Genomic DNA, 19,163 nt, shown 5'->3' on the forward strand with positions numbered 1-19,163 from the left:
CTTTACGTTTAATGTCAGAATTGTTTATTTCTATTTGGTGGTGTATGAATGCTTGCAATAGTATGTTGATTTTTTCTAGCCTTGAATGAATAAAAGCAAATCACTCCTCTTTATGTATTTTTCTAATACATTGATATTTGCATCTCCTTTCCTAGCCTGCATTTTTCACTATCTTACAGGCTGTATATAATAAGTATCAATTCAGGGGCCCTTCTATTACTCAATTCACAACTATTCTATCCTGGCATTGATAAGCAATCTACATCTGCTTCTGTTGTGTATTGGTTATCATGTTTACCTGACGTGTGAAAGCCCCATGTTTGACAGTGCGCGTTAATAAAGAGACCAATGATTTGTATTAAAAGTTGGCATGTGTTTTTGTTACCTTGCACCGGCCAAAAAGTGCCGGAAATGACTTCATTTGCAGTCACTTGAAAAGTAGGGATTCTCAAATAAATGGTAAGAGGTTGGAACAAATCTAAAGGAATGCATGGCATATCTATATGTATGTGTACGCAGGTATCCATATATAAAGATAGATAGATAGATAGATAGATAGATAGATAGATAGATAGATAGATAGATAGATAGATAGATAGATAGATAGATAGATAGATAGATAGATAGATAGATAGATAGATAGATAGATAGATAGATAGATATTCGGAGAGAGAGAGCGTTAATATAAACTGAGACTTTATTTTCCATCAAGCTGTCTTTCCTTTCCTTCAGGAGCAGAATGTTCTGATCATCAGCGCTCCAGAATCTAGTGCTTGGTTGGCAAGCATCACACATTGTGATGTGTTAGCTAAGAGTTCCATGTCGTTCAGACTCATATATTCCTCTGTAGTTGTACCTTGGTGATTCAACAAAATGTGGCATCATAAGCAGCATTCTACTACCATAGACTGGGCAGAAAAAACATTTAGAATTTCACTGAAAAAGAAAAAAAGCATACTTAGGCAGAGCTTTCTGGACAGTAAGGACATTAGAGTAAGTGATGAATAAGCACTGCTTTTGTTAATTTACATAGGCAGAACAGAGACTGCTGGGAAAAGCCTGAAATTAAAGGCACAGAAAATGCCTGCTTCTGGATAGAACACTGAGAAGGGTTGAAAGTTTTTTCTCTGACCCTGGCCACTCGTACAAGCAATCCTATGATAGTCAGAAGGACCCACCCTAAAAAGGAAGGGACAGCCATTTGGACCCTTTCCACCTTTTCTATATCTCGCCTGATCGAGCCTGATCGAGCGCTGATTGAGCGGATTAGCACATGTACTTCTCATTTTGGGAAGGTATTGCTTAGCTTGCTACCAGCAGCTCAGTTATGTTATGATGTTAGAGGCTTGCAAGGAATGCTTTAGTCCTGCATTAGGCAGTTTTTATTGCTACTTGCATTCAAGGGAAAGATAATTAGCCAGAATCTGTGGCCCAGTTATTCAGCTTGGCATTCCGATTTGCACAAAGGGAATAAGCATTTGAGAAAAAATGCAACATGTGTTTCTTATGTTGTTATGAACAGCTTTTTATTCTTTCTCTTTAGGGTCTAGCCACTGCAGAAATAGATAAATAAGTGCTGACTTCCTGTAAGACGTGTCCAATGCTGGGACAAAATAAAAGGGGACACTTATAAATGATAGTGATATCATTTGAGAAAGGGTAAGTTGACACTGAATTTCATGTGTATTCACAGACCAAGCATGAAAAAGTCCCCAGCATGATCTTCATTGCGTGCTTAGAGCTGGTATTAGCTTTTCAGAGGTGCGGGTCTTTCGAAGGCTCGTTGGTCTAGGGGTATGATTCTCGCTTTGGGTGCGAGAGGTCCCGGGTTCAAATCCCGGACGAGCCCTTTCATTGGTGCTTTTTTAAAGTAGTATTGAAGTATGCATTTCAAAGCCAATATCAATTTTCTCTTTGCAGTAGTGGATGAATATTTGCTAGAGTCTCATGCTTTTAACCTTGCCCTGCCTGAGCAAATAGGAAACATTTCTCTTTAAGCATTTTGCAAAAATGCTGAACTTGCATGGCATATACAAGCGTTCAGCTAGGGCTGTCTGGGAAGGTTGCATGAAAGAAATCTAAAACCAGAGGCCCTTGGAATAGCCTGTTTTGAGAAGTTTCATCACAGAAGAATCAACTGTAGACATCTGTTTCTGTAGTGTAGTGGTTATCACGTTTGCCTCACACGCGAAAGGTCCCCGGTTCGAAACCGGGCAGAAACAGTTGTTATATTGTCTTGGCTGCAATGTTGAGAGGTGCCGTTTTGCCATGAAATTGTCCAGGCCCTGAAGATGGTTTCATGCAGACTCGTTCCAAGAAAGTGAATTCTCTTAAAAACACTAAAGTAATTGGCATGTGGATGTATCTGTTGATTCACTGACCTCGCTTTCATAAGAGCCCTGCATTCTGTTCATTGCTCACCTAGAACATGCATTAACTTTGGGAATTGTTGGCACCAACAGGCATCTTAGTTTAGTGGAGTGTTTCTGGTGTTTAAGTGCAGAAGCCCTGGGCTCAATTCCTCGGTGACCCTTCTCAAGGTGATGATACAAATGCATCATCACCTTTACGTTTAATGTCAGAATTGTTTATTTCTATTTGGTGGTGTATGAATGCTTGCAATAGTATGTTGATTTTTTCTAGCCTTGAATGAATAAAAGCAAATCACTCCTCTTTATGTATTTTTCTAATACATTGATATTTGCATCTCCTTTCCTAGCCTGCATTTTTCACTATCTTACAGGCTGTATATAATAAGTATCAATTCAGGGGCCCTTCTTCTACTCAATTCACAACTGTTCTATCCCGGCATTGATAAGCAATCTACATCTGCTTCTGTTGTATATTGGTTATCATGTTTACCTGACGTGTGAAAGCCCCATGTTTGACAGTGCGCATTAATAAAGAGACCAATGATTTTTATTAAAAGTTGTCATGTGTTTTTGTTACCTTGCACCGGCCAAAAAGTGCCGGAAATGACTTCATTTGCAGTCACTTGAAAAGTAGGGAATCTCAAATAAATGGTAAGAGGTTGGAACAAATCTAAAGGAATGCATGGCATATCTATATGTATGTGTACGCAGGTATCCATATATAAAGATAGATAGATAGATAGATAGATAGATAGATAGATAGATAGATAGATAGATAGATAGATAGATAGATAGATAGATAGATAGATAGATAGATAGATAGATAGATAGATAGATAGATAGATAGATAGATAGATATTGGGAGAGAGAGAGCGTTAATATAAACTGAGACTTTATTTTCCATCAAGCTGTCTTTCCTTTCCTTCAGGAGCAGAATGTTCTGATCATCAGCGCTCCAGAATCTAGTGCTTGGTTGGCAAGCATCACACATTGTGATGTGTTAGCTAAGAGTTCCATGTCGTTCAGACTCATATATTCCTCTGTAGTTGTACCTTGGTGATTCAACAAAATGTGGCATCATAAGCAGCATTCTACTGCCATAGACTGGGCAGAAAAAACATTTAGAATTTCACTGAAAAAGAAAAAAAGCATACTTAGGCAGAGCTTTCTGGACAGTAAGGACATTAGAGTAAGTGATGAATAAGCACTGCTTTTGTTAATTTACATAGGCAGAACAGAGACTGCTGGGAAAAGCCTGAAATTAAAGGCACAGAAAATGCCTGCTTCTGGATAGAACACTGAGAAGGGTTGAAAGTTTTTTCTCTGACCCTGGCCACTCGTACAAGCAATCCTATGATAGTCAGAAGGACCCACCCTAAAAAGGAAGGGACAGCCATTTGGACCCTTTCCACCTTTTCTATATCTCGCCTGATCGAGCCTGATCGAGCGCTGATTGAGCGGATTAGCACATGTACTTCTCATTTTGGGAAGGTATTGCTTAGCTTGCTACCAGCAGCTCAGTTATGTTATGATGTTAGAGGCTTGCAAGGAATGCTTTAGTCCTGCATTAGGCAGTTTTTATTGCTACTTGCATTCAAGGGAAAGATAATTAGCCAGAATCTGTGGCCCAGTTATTCAGCTTGGCATTCCGATTTGCACAAAGGGAATAAGCATTTGAGAAAAAATGCAACATGTGTTTCTTATGTTGTTATGAACAGCTTTTTATTCTTTCTCTTTAGGGTCTAGCCACTGCAGAAATAGATAAATAAGTGCTGACTTCCTGTAAGACGTGTCCAATGCTGGGACAAAATAAAAGGGGACACTTATAAATGATAGTGATATCATTTGAGAAAGGGTAAGTTGACACTGAATTTCATGTGTATTCACAGACCAAGCATGAAAAAGTCCCCAGCATGATCTTCATTGCGTGCTTAGAGCTGGTATTAGCTTTTCAGAGGTGTGGGTCTTTCGAAGGCTCGTTGGTCTAGGGGTATGATTCTCGCTTTGGGTGCGAGAGGTCCCGGGTTCAAATCCCGGACGAGCCCTTTCATTGGTGCTTTTTTAAAGTAGTATTGAAGTATGCATTTCAAAGCCAATATCAATTTTCTCTTTGCAGTAGTGGATGAATATTTGCTAGAGTCTCATGCTTTTAACCTTGCCCTGCCTGAGCAAATAGGAAACATTTCTCTTTAAGCATTTTGCAAAAATGCTGAACTTGCATGGCATATACAAGCGTTCAGCTAGGGCTGTCTGGGAAGGTTGCATGAAAGAAATCTAAAACCAGAGGCCCTTGGCCTGTTTTGAGAAGTTTCATCACAGAAGAATCAACTGTAGACATCTGTTTCTGTAGTGTAGTGGTTATCACGTTTGCCTCACACGCGAAAGGTCCCCGGTTCGAATCCGGGCAGAAACAGTTGTTATATTGTCTTGGCTGCAATGTTGAGAGGTGCCGTTTTGCCATGAAATTGTCCAGGCCCTGAAGATGGTTTCATGCAGACTCGTTCCAAGAAAGTGAATTCTCTTAAAAACACTAAAGTAATTGGCATGTGGATGTATCTGTTGATTCACAGACCTCGCTTTGAAAAGAGCCCTGCATTCTGTTCATTGCTCACCTAGAACATGCATTAACTTTGGGAATTGTTGGCACCAACAGGCATCTTAGTTTAGTGGAGTGTTTCTGGTGTTTAAGTGCAGAAGCCCTGGGCTCAATTCCTCGGTGACCCTTCTCAAGGTGATGATACAAATGCATCGTCACCTTTACGTTTAATGTCAGAATTGTTTATTTCTATTTGGTGGTGTATGAATGCTTGCAATAGTATGTTGATTTTTTCTAGCCTTGAATGAATAAAAGCAAATCACTCCTCTTTATGTATTTTTCTAATACATTGATATTTGCATCTCCTTTCCTAGCCTGCATTTTTCACTATCTTACAGGCTGTATATAATAAGTATCAATTCAGGGGCCCTTCTTCTACTCAATTCACAACTGTTCTATCCCGGCATTGATAAGCAATCTACATCTGCTTCTGTTGTATATTGGTTATCATGTTTACCTGACGTGTGAAAGCCCCATGTTTGACAGTGCGCGTTAATAAAGAGACCAATGATTTTTATTAAAAGTTGTCATGTGTTTTTGTTACCTTGCACCGGCCAAAAAGTGCCGGAAATGACTTCATTTGCAGTCACTTGAAAAGTAGGGATTCTCAAATAAATGGTAAGAGGTTGGAACAAATCTAAAGGAATGCCTGGCATATCTATATGTATGTGTACGCAGGTATCCATATATAAAGATAGATAGATAGATAGATAGATAGATAGATAGATAGATAGATAGATAGATAGATAGATAGATAGATAGATAGATAGATAGATAGATAGATAGATAGATAGATAGATAGATAGATAGATAGATAGATAGATAGATAGATAGATAGATAGATAGATAGATAGATAGTTGGGAGAGAGAGAGCGTTAATATAAACTGAGACTTTATTTTCCATCAAGCTGTCTTTCCTTTCCTTCAGGAGCAGAATGTTCTGATCATCAGCGCTCCAGAATCTAGTGCTTGGTTGGCAAGCATCACACATTGTGATGTGTTAGCTAAGAGTTCCATGTCGTTCAGACTCATATATTCCTCTGTAGTTGTACCTTGGTGATTCAACAAAATGTGGCATCATAAGCAGCATTCTACTGCCATAGACTGGGCAGAAAAAACATTTAGAATTTCACTGAAAAAGAAAAAAAGCATACTTAGGCAGAGCTTTCTGGACAGTAAGGACATTAGAGTAAGTGATGAATAAGCACTGCGTTTGTTAATTTACATAGGCAGAACAGAGACTGCTGGGAAAAGCCTGAAATTTAAGGCACAGAAAATGCCTGCTTCTGGATAGAACACTGAGAAGGGTTGAAAGTTTTTTCTCTGACCCTGGCCACTTATACAAGCAATCCTATGATAGTCAGAAGGACCCACCCTAAAAAGGAAGGGACAGCCATTTGGACCCTTTCCACCTTTTCTATATCTCGCCTGATCGAGCCTGATTGAGCGGATTAGCACATGTACTTCTCATTTTTGGAAGGTATTGCTTAGCTTGCTACCAGCAGCTCAGTTATGTTATGATGTTAGAGGCTTGCAAGGAATGCTTTAGTCCTGCATTAGGCAGTTTTTATTGCTACTTGCATTCAAGGGAAAGATAATTAGCCAGAATCTGTGGCCCAGTTATTCAGCTTGGCATTCCGATTTGCACAAAGGGAATAAGCATTTGAGAAAAAATGCAACATGTGTTTCTTATGTTGTTATGAACAGCTTTTTATTCTTTCTCTTTAGGGTCTAGCCACTGCAGAAATAGATAAATAAGTGCTGACTTCCTGTAAGACGTGTCCAATGCTGGGACAAAATAAAAGGGGACACTTATAAATGATAGTGATATCATTTGAGAAAGGGTAAGTTGACACTGAATTTCATGTGTATTCACAGACCAAGCATGAAAAAGTCCCCAGCATGATCTTCATTGCGTGCTTAGAGCTGGTATTAGCTTTTCAGAGGTGCGGGTCTTTCGAAGGCTCGTTGGTCTAGGGGTATGATTCTCGCTTTGGGTGCGAGAGGTCCCGGGTTCAAATCCCGGACGAGCCCTTTCATTGGTGCTTTTTTAAAGTAGTATTGAAGTATGCATTTCAAAGCCAATATCAATTTTCTCTTTGCAGTAGTGGATGAATATTTGCTAGAGTCTCATGCTTTTAACCTTGCCCTGCCTGAGCAAATAGGAAACATTTCTCTTTAAGCATTTTGCAAAAATGCTGAACTTGCATGGCATATACAAGCGTTCAGCTAGGGCTGTCTGGGAAGGTTGCATGAAAGAAATCTAAAACCAGAGGCCCTTGGAATAGCCTGTTTTGAGAAGTTTCATCACAGAAGAATCAACTGTAGACATCTGTTTCTGTAGTGTAGTGGTTATCACGTTTGCCTCACACGCGAAAGGTCCCCGGTTCGAAACCGGGCAGAAACAGTTGTTATATTGTCTTGGCTGCAATGTTGAGAGGTGCCGTTTTGCCATGAAATTGTCCAGGCCCTGAAGATGGTTTCATGCAGACTCGTTCCAAGAAAGTGAATTCTCTTAAAAACACTAAAGTAATTGGCATGTGGATGTATCTGTTGATTCACAGACCTCGCTTTGAAAAGAGCCCTGCATTCTGTTCATTGCTCACCTAGAACATGCATTAACTTTGGGAATTGTTGGCACCAACAGGCATCTTAGTTTAGTGGAGTGTTTCTGGTGTTTAAGTGCAGAAGCCCTGGGCTCAATTCCTCGGTGACCCTTCTCAAGGTGATGATACAAATGCATCGTCACCTTTATGTTTAATGTCAGAATTGTTTATTTCTATTTGGTGGTGTATGAATGCTTGCAATAGTATGTTGATTTTTTCTAGCCTTGAATGAATAAAAGCAAATCACTCCTCTTTATGTATTTTTCTAATACATTGATATTTGCATCTCCTTTCCTAGCCTGCATTTTTCACTATCTTACAGGCTGTATATAATAAGTATCAATTCAGGGGCCCTTCTTCTACTCAATTCACAACTGTTCTATCCCGGCATTGATAAGCAATCTACATCTGCTTCTGTTGTATATTGGTTATCATGTTTACCTGACGTGTGAAAGCCCCATGTTTGACAGTGCGCGTTAATAAAGAGACCAATGATTTTTATTAAAAGTTGTCATGTGTTTTTGTTACCTTGCACCGGCCAAAAAGTGCCGGAAATGACTTCATTTGCAGTCACTTGAAAAGTAGGGATTCTCAAATAAATGGTAAGAGGTTGGAACAAATCTAAAGGAATGCCTGGCATATCTATATGTATGTGTACGCAGGTATCCATATATAAAGATAGATAGATAGATAGATAGATAGATAGATAGATAGATAGATAGATAGATAGATAGATAGATAGATAGATAGATAGATAGATAGATAGATAGATAGATAGATAGATAGATAGATAGATAGATAGATAGATAGATAGATAGATAGATAGATAGATAGATAGATAGATAGATAGATAGATAGATAGATATTGGGAGAGAGAGAGCGTTAATATAAACTGAGACTTTATTTTCCATCAAGCTGTCTTTCCTTTCCTTCAGGAGCAGAATGTTCTGATCATCAGCGCTCCAGAATCTAGTGCTTGGTTGGCAAGCATCACACATTGTGATGTGTTAGCTAAGAGTTCCATGTCGTTCAGACTCATATATTCCTCTGTAGTTGTACCTTGGTGATTCAACAAAATGTGGCATCATAAGCAGCATTCTACTGCCATAGACTGGGCAGAAAAAACATTTAGAATTTCACTGAAAAAGAAAAAAAGCATACTTAGGCAGAGCTTTCTGGACAGTAAGGACATTAGAGTAAGTGATGAATAAGCACTGCTTTTGTTAATTTACATAGGCAGAACAGAGACTGCTGGGAAAAGCCTGAAATTAAAGGCACAGAAAATGCCTGCTTCTGGATAGAACACTGAGAAGGGTTGAAAGTTTTTTCTCTGACCCTGGCCACTTATACAAGCAATCCTATGATAGTCAGAAGGACCCACCCTAAAAAGGAAGGGACAGCCATTTGGACCCTTTCCACCTTTTCTATATCTCGCCTGATCGAGCCTGATCGAGCGCTGATTGAGCGGATTAGCACATGTACTTCTCATTTTGGGAAGGTATTGCTTAGCTTGCTACCAGCAGCTCAGTTATGTTATGATGTTAGAGGCTTGCAAGGAATGCTTTAGTCCTGCATTAGGCAGTTTTTATTGCTACTTGCATTCAAGGGAAAGATAATTAGCCAGAATCTGTGACCCAGTTATTCAGCTTGGCATTCCGATTTGCACAAAGGGAATAAGCATTTGAGAAAAAATGCAACATGTGTTTCTTATGTTGTTATGAACAGCTTTTTATTCTTTCTCTTTAGGGTCTAGCCACTGCAGAAATAGATAAATAAGTGCTGACTTCCTGTAAGACGTGTCCAATGCTGGGACAAAATAAAAGGGGACACTTATAAATGATAGTGATATCATTTGAGAAAGGGTAAGTTGACACTGAATTTCATGTGTATTCACAGACCAAGCATGAAAAAGTCCCCAGCATGATCTTCATTGCGTGCTTAGAGCTGGTATTAGCTTTTCAGAGGTGCAGGCCTTTCGAAGGCTCGTTGGTCTAGGGGTATGATTCTCGCTTTGGGTGCGAGAGGTCCCGGGTTCAAATCCCGGACGAGCCCTTTCATTGGTGCTTTTTTAAAGTAGTATTGAAGTATGCATTTCAAAGCCAATATCAATTTTCTCTTTGCAGTAGTGGGTGAATATTTGCTAGAGTCTCATGCTTTTAACCTTGCCCTGCCTGAGCAATTAGGAAACATTTCTCTTTAAGCATTTTGCAAAAATGCTGAACTTGCATGGCATATACAAGCGTTCAGCTAGGGCTGTCTGGGAAGGTTGCATGAAAGAAATCTAAAACCAGAGGCCCTTGGAATAGCCTGTTTTGAGAAGTTTCATCACAGAAGAATCAACTGTAGACATCTGTTTCTGTAGTGTAGTGGTTATCACGTTCGCCTCACACGCGAAAGGTCCCCGGTTCGAAACCGGGCAGAAACAGTTGTTATATTGTCTTGGCTGCAATGTTGAGAGGTGCCATTTTGCCATGAAATTGTCCAGGCCCTGAAGATGGTTTCATGCAGACTCATTCCAAGAAAGTGAATTCTCTTAAAAACACTAAAGTAATTGGCATGTGGATGTATCTGTTGATTCACAGACCTCGCTTTCATAAGAGCCCTGCATTCTGTTCATTGCTCACCTAGAACATGCATTAACTTTGGGAATTGTTGGCACCAACAGGCATCTTAGTTTAGTGGAGTGTTTCTGGTGTTTAAGTGCAGAAGCCCTGGGCTCAATTCCTCGGTGACCCTTCTCAAGGTGATGATACAAATGCATCGTCACCTTTACGTTTAATGTCAGAATTGTTTATTTCTATTTGGTGGTGTATGAATGCTTGCAATAGTATGTTGATTTTTTCTAGCCTTGAATGAATAAAAGCAAATCACTCCTCTTTATGTATTTTTCTAATACATTGATATTTGCATCTCCTTTCCTAGCCTGCATTTTTCACTATCTTACAGGCTGTATATAATAAGTATCAATTCAGGGGCCCTTCTATTACTCAATTCACAACTATTCTATCCTGGCATTGATAAGCAATCTACATCTGCTTCTGTTGTGTATTGGTTATCATGTTTACCTGACGTGTGAAAGCCCCATGTTTGACAGTGCGCGTTAATAAAGAGACCAATGATTTGTATTAAAAGTTGGCATGTGTTTTTGTTACCTTGCACCGGCCAAAAAGTGCCGGAAATGACTTCATTTGCAGTCACTTGAAAAGTAGGGATTCTCAAATAAATGGTAAGAGGTTGGAACAAATCTAAAGGAATGCATGGCATATCTATATGTATGTGTACGCAGGTATCCATATATAAAGATAGATAGATAGATAGATAGATAGATAGATAGATAGATAGATAGATAGATAGATAGATAGATAGATAGATAGATAGATAGATAGATAGATAGATAGATAGATAGATAGATAGATAGATAGATAGATAGATAGATAGATAGATAGATAGATAGATAGATAGATAGATAGATAGATATTCGGAGAGAGAGAGCGTTAATATAAACTGAGACTTTATTTTCCATCAAGCTGTCTTTCCTTTCCTTCAGGAGCAGAATGTTCTGATCATCAGCGCTCCAGAATCTAGTGCTTGGTTGGCAAGCATCACACATTGTGATGTGTTAGCTAAGAGTTCCATGTCGTTCAGACTCATATATTCCTCTGTAGTTGTACCTTGGTGATTCAACAAAATGTGGCATCATAAGCAGCATTCTACTGCCATAGACTGGGCAGAAAAAAACATTTAGAATTTCACTGAAAAAGAAAAAAAGCATACTTAGGCAGAGCTTTCTGGACAGTAAGGACATTAGAGTAAGTGATGAATAAGCACTGCTTTTGTTAATTTACATAGGCAGAACAGAGACTGCTGGGAAAAGCCTGAAATTAAAGGCACAGAAAATGCCTGCTTCTGGATAGAACACTGAGAAGGGTTGAAAGTTTTTTCTCTGACCCTGGCCACTTATACAAGCAATCCTATGATAGTCAGAAGGACCCACCCTAAAAAGGAAGGGACAGCCATTTGGACCCTTTCCACCTTTTCTATATCTCGCCTGATCGAGCCTGATCGAGCGCTGATTGAGCGGATTAGCACATGTACTTCTCATTTTGGGAAGGTATTGCTTAGCTTGCTACCAGCAGCTCAGTTATGTTATGATGTTAGAGGCTTGCAAGGAATGCTTTAGTCCTGCATTAGGCAGTTTTTATTGCTACTTGCATTCAAGGGAAAGATAATTAGCCAGAATCTGTGACCCAGTTATTCAGCTTGGCATTCCGATTTGCACAAAGGGAATAAGCATTTGAGAAAAAATGCAACATGTGTTTCTTATGTTGTTATGAACAGCTTTTTATTCTTTCTCTTTAGGGTCTAGCCACTGCAGAAATAGATAAATAAGTGCTGACTTCCTGTAAGACGTGTCCAATGCTGGGACAAAATAAAAGGGGACACTTATAAATGATAGTGATATCATTTGAGAAAGGGTAAGTTGACACTGAATTTCATGTGTATTCACAGACCAAGCATGAAAAAGTCCCCAGCATGATCTTCATTGCGTGCTTAGAGCTGGTATTAGCTTTTCAGAGGTGCAGGCCTTTCGAAGGCTCGTTGGTCTAGGGGTATGATTCTCGCTTTGGGTGCGAGAGGTCCCGGGTTCAAATCCCGGACGAGCCCTTTCATTGGTGCTTTTTTAAAGTAGTATTGAAGTATGCATTTCAAAGCCAATATCAATTTTCTCTTTGCAGTAGTGGGTGAATATTTGCTAGAGTCTCATGCTTTTAACCTTGCCCTGCCTGAGCAATTAGGAAACATTTCTCTTTAAGCATTTTGCAAAAATGCTGAACTTGCATGGCATATACAAGCGTTCAGCTAGGGCTGTCTGGGAAGGTTGCATGAAAGAAATCTAAAACCAGAGGCCCTTGGAATAGCCTGTTTTGAGAAGTTTCATCACAGAAGAATCAACTGTAGACATCTGTTTCTGTAGTGTAGTGGTTATCACGTTCGCCTCACACGCGAAAGGTCCCCGGTTCGAAACCGGGCAGAAACAGTTGTTATATTGTCTTGGCTGCAATGTTGAGAGGTGCCATTTTGCCATGAAATTGTCCAGGCCCTGAAGATGGTTTCATGCAGACTCATTCCAAGAAAGTGAATTCTCTTAAAAACACTAAAGTAATTGGCATGTGGATGTATCTGTTGATTCACAGACCTCGCTTTCATAAGAGCCCTGCATTCTGTTCATTGCTCACCTAGAACATGCATTAACTTTGGGAATTGTTGGCATCAACAGGCATCTTAGTTTAGTGGAGTGTTTCTGGTGTTTAAGTGCAGAAGCCCTGGGCTCAATTCCTCGGTGACCCTTCTCAAGGTGATGATACAAATGCATCGTCACCTTTACGTTTAATGTCAGAATTGTTTATTTCTATTTGGTGGTGTATGAATGCTTGCAATAGTATGTTGATTTTTTCTAGCCTTGAATGAATAAAAGCAAATCACTCCTCTTTATGTATTTTTCTAATACATTGATATTTGCATCTCCTTTCCTAGCCTGCATTTTTCACTATCTATCAATTCAGGGGCCCTTCTATTACTCAATTCACAACTATTCTATCCTGGCATTGATAAGCAATCTACATCTGCTTCTGTTGTGTATTGGTTATCATGTTTACCTGACGTGTGAAAGCCCCATGTTTGACAGTGCGCGTTAATAAAGAGACCAATGATTTGTATTAAAAGTTGGCATGTGTTTTTGTTACCTTGCACCGGCCAAAAAGTGCCGGAAATGACTTCATTTGCAGTCACTTGAAAAGTAGGGATTCTCAAATAAATGGTAAGAGGTTGGAACAAATCTAAAGGAATTAATGGCATATCTATATGTATGTGTACGCAGGTATCCATATAATAGATAGATAGATAGATAGATAGATAGATAGATAGATAGATAGATAGATAGATAGATAGATAGATAGATAGATAGATAGATAGATAGATAGATAGATAGATAGATAGATAGATAGATAGATAGATAGATAGATAGATAGATAGATATTCGGAGAGAGAGAGCGTTAATATAAACTGAGACTTTATTTTCCATCAAGCTGTCTTTCCTTTCCTTCAGGAGCAGAATGTTCTGATCATCAGCGCTCCAGAATCTAGTGCTTGGTTGGCAAGCATCACACATTGTGATGTGTTAGCTAAGAGTTCCATGTCGTTCAGACTCATATATTCCTCTGTAGTTGTACCTTGGTGATTCAACAAAATGTGGCATCATAAGCAGCATTCTACTGCCATAGACTGGGCAGAAAAAACATTTAGAATTTCACTGAAAAAGAAAAAAAGCATACTTAGGCAGAGCTTTCTGGACAGTAAGGACATTAGAGTAAGTGATGAATAAGCACTGCTTTTGTTAATTTACATAGGCAGAACAGAGACTGCTGGGAAAAGCCTGAAATTAAAGGCACAGAAAATGCCTGCTTCTGGATAGAACACTGAGAAGGGTTGAAAGTTTTTTCTCTGACCCTGGCCACTTATACAAGCAATCCTATGATAGTCAGAAGGACCCACCCTAAAAAGGAAGGGACAGCCATTTGGACCCTTTCCACCTTTTCTATATCTCGCCTGATCGAGCCTGATCGAGCGCTGATTGAGCGGATTAGCACATGTACTTCTCATTTTGGGAAGGTATTGCTTAGCTTGCTACCAGCAGCTCAGTTATGTTATGATGTTAGAGGCTTGCAAGGAATGCTTTAGTCCTGCATTAGGCAGTTTTTATTGCTACTTGCATTCAAGGGAAAGATAATTAGCCAGAATCTGTGACCCAGTTATTCAGCTTGGCATTCCGATTTGCACAAAGGGAATAAGCATTTGAGAAAAAATGCAACATGTGTTTCTTATGTTGTTATGAACAGCTTTTTATTCTTTCTCTTTAGGGTCTAGCCACTGCAGAAATAGATAAATAAGTGCTGACTTCCTGTAAGACGTGTCCAATGCTGGGACAAAATAAAAGGGGACACTTATAAATGATAGTGATATCATTTGAGAAAGGGTAAGTTGACACTGAATTTCATGTGTATTCACAGACCAAGCATGAAAAAGTCCCCAGCATGATCTTCATTGCGTGCTTAGAGCTGGTATTAGCTTTTCAGAGGTGCAGGCCTTTCGAAGGCTCGTTGGTCTAGGGGTATGATTCTCGCTTTGGGTGCGAGAGGTCCCGGGTTCAAATCCCGGACGAGCCCTTTCATTGGTGCTTTTTTAAAGTAGTATTGAAGTATGCATTTCAAAGCCAATATCAATTTTCTCTTTGCAGTAGTGGGTGAATATTTGCTAGAGTCTCATGCTTTTAACCTTGCCCTGCCTGAGCAATTAGGAAACATTTCTCTTTAAGCATTTTGCAAAAATGCTGAACTTGCATGGCATATACAAGCGTTCAGCTAGGGCTGTCTGGGAAGGTTGCATGAAAGAAATCTAAAACCAGAGGCCCTTGGAATAGCCTGTTTTGAGAAGTTTCATCACAGAAGAATCAACTGTAGACATCTGTTTCTGTAGTGTAGTGGTTATCACGTTCGCCTCACACGCGAAAGGTCCCCGGTTCGAAACCGGGCAGAAACAGTTGTTATATTGTCTTGGCTGCAATGTTGAGAGGTGCCATTTTGCCATGAAATTGTCCAGGCCCTGAAGATGGTTTCATGCAGACTCATTCCAAGAAAGTGAATTCTCTTAAAAACACTAAAGTAATTGGCATGTGGATGTATCTGTTGATTCACAGACCTCGCTTTCATAAGAGCCCTGCATTCTGTTCATTGCTCACCTAGAACATGCATTAACTTTGGGAATTGTTGGCACCAACAGGCATCTTAGTTTAGTGGAGTGTTTCTGGTGTTTAAGTGCAGAAGCCCTGGGCTCAATTCCTCGGTGACCCTTCTCAAGGTGATGATACAAATGCATCGTCACCTTTACGTTTAATGTCAGAATTGTTTATTTCTATTTGGTGGTGTATGAATGCTTGCAATAGTATGTTGATTTTTTCTAGCCTTGAATGAATAAAAGCAAATCACTCCTCTTTATGTATTTTTCTAATACATTGATATTTGCATCTCCTTTCCTAGCCTGCATTTTTCACTATCTTACAGGCTGTATATAATAAGTATCAATTCAGGGGCCCTTCTATTACTCAATTCACAACTATTCTATCCTGGCATTGATAAGCAATCTACATCTGCTTCTGTTGTGTATTGGTTATCATGTTTACCTGACGTGTGAAAGCCCCATGTTTGACAGTGCGCGTTAATAAAGAGACCAATGATTTGTATTAAAAGTTGGCATGTGTTTTTGTTACCTTGCACCGGCCAAAAAGTGCCGGAAATGACTTCATTTGCAGTCACTTGAAAAGTAGGGATTCTCAAATAAATGGTAAGAGGTTGGAACAAATCTAAAGGAATGCATGGCATATCTATATGTATGTGTACGCAGGTATCCATATATAGATAGATAGATAGATAGATAGATAGATAGATAGATAGATAGATAGATAGATAGATAGATAGATAGATAGATAGATAGATAGATAGATAGATAGATAGATAGATAGATAGATAGATAGATAGATAGATAGATAGATAGATATTCGGAGAGAGAGAGCGTTAATATAAACTGAGACTTTATTTTCCATCAAGCTGTCTTTCCTTTCCTTCAGGAGCAGAATGTTCTGATCATCAGCGCTCCAGAATCTAGTGCTTGGTTGGCAAGCATCACACATTGTGATGTGTTAGCTAAGAGTTCCATGTCGTTCAGACTCATATATTCCTCTGTAGTTGTACCTTGGTGATTCAACAAAATGTGGCATCATAAGCAGCATTCTACTACCATAGACTGGGCAGAAAAAACATTTAGAATTTCACTGAAAAAGAAAAAAAGCATACTTAGGCAGAGCTTTCTGGACAGTAAGGACATTAGAGTAAGTGATGAATAAGCACTGCTTTTGTTAATTTACATAGGCAGAACAGAGACTGCTGGGAAAAGCCTGAAATTAAAGGCACAGAAAATGCCTGCTTCTGGATAGAACACTGAGAAGGGTTGAAAGTTTTTTCTCTGACCCTGGCCACTCGTACAAGCAATCCTATGATAGTCAGAAGGACCCACCCTAAAAAGGAAGGGACAGCCATTTGGACCCTTTCCACCTTTTCTATATCTCGCCTGATCGAGCCTGATCGAGCGCTGATTGAGCGGATTAGCACATGTACTTCTCATTTTGGGAAGGTATTGCTTAGCTTGTATTGCTTAGCTTGCTACCAGCAGCTCAGTTATGTTATGATGTTAGAGGCTTGCAAGGAATGCTTTAGTCCTGCATTAGGCAGTTTTTATTGCTACTTGCATTCAAGGGAAAGATAATTAGCCAGATCTGTGGCCCAGTTATTCAGCTTGGCATTCCGATTTGCACAAAGGGAATAAGCATTTGAGAAAAAATGCAACATGTGTTTCTTATGTTGTTATGAACAGCTTTTTATTCTTTCTCTTTAGGGTCTAGCCACTGCAGAAATAGATAAATAAGTGCTGACTTCCTGTAAGACGTGTCCAATGCTGGGACAAAATAAAAGGGGACACTTATAAATGATAGTGATATCATTTGAGAAAGGGTAAGTTGACACTGAATTTCATGTGTATTCACAGACCAAGCATGAAAAAGTCCCCAGCATGATCTTCATTGCGTGCTTAGAGCTGGTATTAGCTTTTCAGAGGTGCGGGTCTTTCGAAGGCTCGTTGGTCTAGGGGTATGATTCTCGCTTTGGGTGCGAGAGGTCCCGGGTTCAAATCCCGGACGAGCCCTTTCATTGGTGCTTTTTTAAAGTAGTATTGAAGTATGCATTTCAAAGCCAATATCAATTTTCTCTTTGCAGTAGTGGATGAATATTTGCTAGAGTCTCATGCTTTTAACCTTGCCCTGCCTGAGCAAATAGGAAACATTTCTCTTTAAGCATTTTGCAAAAATGCTGAACTTGCATGGCATATACAAGCGTTCAGCTAGGGCTGTCTGGGAAGGTTGCATGAAAGAAATCTAAAACCAGAGGCCCTTGGAATAGCCTGTTTTGAGAAGTTTCATCACAGAAGAATCAACTGTAGACATCTGTTTCTGTAGTGTAGTGGTTATCACGTTTGCCTCACACGCGAAAGGTCCCCGGTTCGAAACCGGGCAGAAACAGTTGTTATATTGTCTTGGCTGCAATGTTGAGAGGTGCCGTTTTGCCATGAAATTGTCCAGGCCCTGAAGATGGTTTCATGCAGACTCGTTCCAAGAAAGTGAATTCTCTTAAAAACACTAAAGTAATTGGCATGTGGATGTATCTGTTGATTCACTGACCTCGCTTTCATAAGAGCCCTGCATTCTGTTCATTGCTCACCTAGAACATGCATTAACTTTGGGAATTGTTGGCACCAACAGGCATCTTAGTTTAGTGGAGTGTTTCTGGTGTTTAAGTGCAGAAGCCCTGGGCTCAATTCCTCGGTGACCCTTCTCAAGGTGATGATACAAATGCATCATCACCTTTACGTTTAATGTCAGAATTGTTTATTTCTATTTGGTGGTGTATGAATGCTTGCAATAGTATGTTGATTTTTTCTAGCCTTGAATGAATAAAAGCAAATCACTCCTCTTTATGTATTTTTCTAATACATTGATATTTGCATCTCCTTTCCTAGCCTGCATTTTTCACTATCTTACAGGCTGTATATAATAAGTATCAATTCAGGGGCCCTTCTTCTACTCAATTCACAACTGTTCTATCCCGGCATTGATAAGCAATCTACATCTGCTTCTGTTGTATATTGGTTATCATGTTTACCTGACGTGTGAAAGCCCCATGTTTGACAGTGCGCATTAATAAAGAGACCAATGATTTTTATTAAAAGTTGTCATGTGTTTTTGTTACCTTGCACCGGCCAAAAAGTGCCGGAAATGACTTCATTTGCAGTCACTTGAAAAGTAGGGATTCTCAAATAAATGGTAAGAGGTTGGAACAAATCTAAAGGAATGCATGGCATATCTATATGTATGTGTACGCAGGTATCCATATATAAAGATAGATAGATAGATAGATAGATAGATAGATAGATAGATAGATAGATAGATAGATAGATAGATAGATAGATAGATAGATAGATAGATAGATAGATAGATAGATAGATAGATAGATAGATAGATAGATAGATAGATAGATAGATAGATAGATAGATAGATATTGGGAGAGAGAGAGCGTTAATATAAACTGAGACTTTATTTTCCATCAAGCTGTCTTTCCTTTCCTTCAGGAGCAGAATGTTCTGATCATCAGCGCTCCAGAATCTAGTGCTTGGTTGGCAAGCATCACACATTGTGATGTGTTAGCTAAGAGTTCCATGTCGTTCAGACTCATATATTCCTCTGTAGTTGTACCTTGGTGATTCAACAAAATGTGGCATCATAAGCAGCATTCTACTGCCATAGACTGGGCAGAAAAAACATTTAGAATTTCACTGAAAAAGAAAAAAAGCATACTTAGGCAGAGCTTTCTGGACAGTAAGGACATTAGAGTAAGTGATGAATAAGCACTGCTTTTGTTAATTTACATA

General features: G+C 39.4%; 14 non-coding genes across 14 annotated transcripts; all 14 read left to right on the plus strand.

Moving 5' to 3' along the window:
• Positions 1-1,777: 1,777 nt before the first annotated feature.
• On the plus strand, positions 1,778-1,849 carry TRNAP-UGG (transfer RNA proline (anticodon UGG)). Its single transcript has one exon. It is a non-coding gene; the product is annotated as a tRNA-Pro (tRNA).
• A 300-nt stretch (positions 1,850-2,149) lies between these two features.
• On the plus strand, positions 2,150-2,222 carry TRNAV-CAC (transfer RNA valine (anticodon CAC)). Its single transcript has one exon. It is a non-coding gene; the product is annotated as a tRNA-Val (tRNA).
• A 2,123-nt stretch (positions 2,223-4,345) lies between these two features.
• Positions 4,346-4,417, plus strand: TRNAP-UGG (transfer RNA proline (anticodon UGG)). Its single transcript has one exon. It is a non-coding gene; the product is annotated as a tRNA-Pro (tRNA).
• A 295-nt stretch (positions 4,418-4,712) lies between these two features.
• On the plus strand, positions 4,713-4,785 carry TRNAV-CAC (transfer RNA valine (anticodon CAC)). Its single transcript has one exon. It is a non-coding gene; the product is annotated as a tRNA-Val (tRNA).
• Positions 4,786-6,930: 2,145 nt separating this feature from the next.
• TRNAP-UGG (transfer RNA proline (anticodon UGG)) lies at positions 6,931-7,002 on the plus strand. The gene has a single exon. It is a non-coding gene; the product is annotated as a tRNA-Pro (tRNA).
• A 300-nt stretch (positions 7,003-7,302) lies between these two features.
• TRNAV-CAC (transfer RNA valine (anticodon CAC)) lies at positions 7,303-7,375 on the plus strand. Its single transcript has one exon. It is a non-coding gene; the product is annotated as a tRNA-Val (tRNA).
• Positions 7,376-9,554: 2,179 nt separating this feature from the next.
• TRNAP-UGG (transfer RNA proline (anticodon UGG)) lies at positions 9,555-9,626 on the plus strand. The gene has a single exon. It is a non-coding gene; the product is annotated as a tRNA-Pro (tRNA).
• A 300-nt stretch (positions 9,627-9,926) lies between these two features.
• TRNAV-CAC (transfer RNA valine (anticodon CAC)) lies at positions 9,927-9,999 on the plus strand. Its single transcript has one exon. It is a non-coding gene; the product is annotated as a tRNA-Val (tRNA).
• Positions 10,000-12,167: 2,168 nt separating this feature from the next.
• Positions 12,168-12,239, plus strand: TRNAP-UGG (transfer RNA proline (anticodon UGG)). The gene has a single exon. It is a non-coding gene; the product is annotated as a tRNA-Pro (tRNA).
• Positions 12,240-12,539: 300 nt separating this feature from the next.
• TRNAV-CAC (transfer RNA valine (anticodon CAC)) lies at positions 12,540-12,612 on the plus strand. The gene has a single exon. It is a non-coding gene; the product is annotated as a tRNA-Val (tRNA).
• A 2,113-nt stretch (positions 12,613-14,725) lies between these two features.
• TRNAP-UGG (transfer RNA proline (anticodon UGG)) lies at positions 14,726-14,797 on the plus strand. The gene has a single exon. It is a non-coding gene; the product is annotated as a tRNA-Pro (tRNA).
• Positions 14,798-15,097: 300 nt separating this feature from the next.
• On the plus strand, positions 15,098-15,170 carry TRNAV-CAC (transfer RNA valine (anticodon CAC)). Its single transcript has one exon. It is a non-coding gene; the product is annotated as a tRNA-Val (tRNA).
• A 2,142-nt stretch (positions 15,171-17,312) lies between these two features.
• TRNAP-UGG (transfer RNA proline (anticodon UGG)) lies at positions 17,313-17,384 on the plus strand. Its single transcript has one exon. It is a non-coding gene; the product is annotated as a tRNA-Pro (tRNA).
• Positions 17,385-17,684: 300 nt separating this feature from the next.
• On the plus strand, positions 17,685-17,757 carry TRNAV-CAC (transfer RNA valine (anticodon CAC)). The gene has a single exon. It is a non-coding gene; the product is annotated as a tRNA-Val (tRNA).
• Positions 17,758-19,163: the final 1,406 nt, after the last annotated feature.

The sequence above is a fragment of the Lissotriton vulgaris genome, unplaced genomic scaffold (assembly GCF_964263255.1).
Source record: "Lissotriton vulgaris unplaced genomic scaffold, aLisVul1.2 SCAFFOLD_4897, whole genome shotgun sequence".
Classification (NCBI taxonomy): Eukaryota; Metazoa; Chordata; class Amphibia; order Caudata; family Salamandridae; genus Lissotriton; species Lissotriton vulgaris.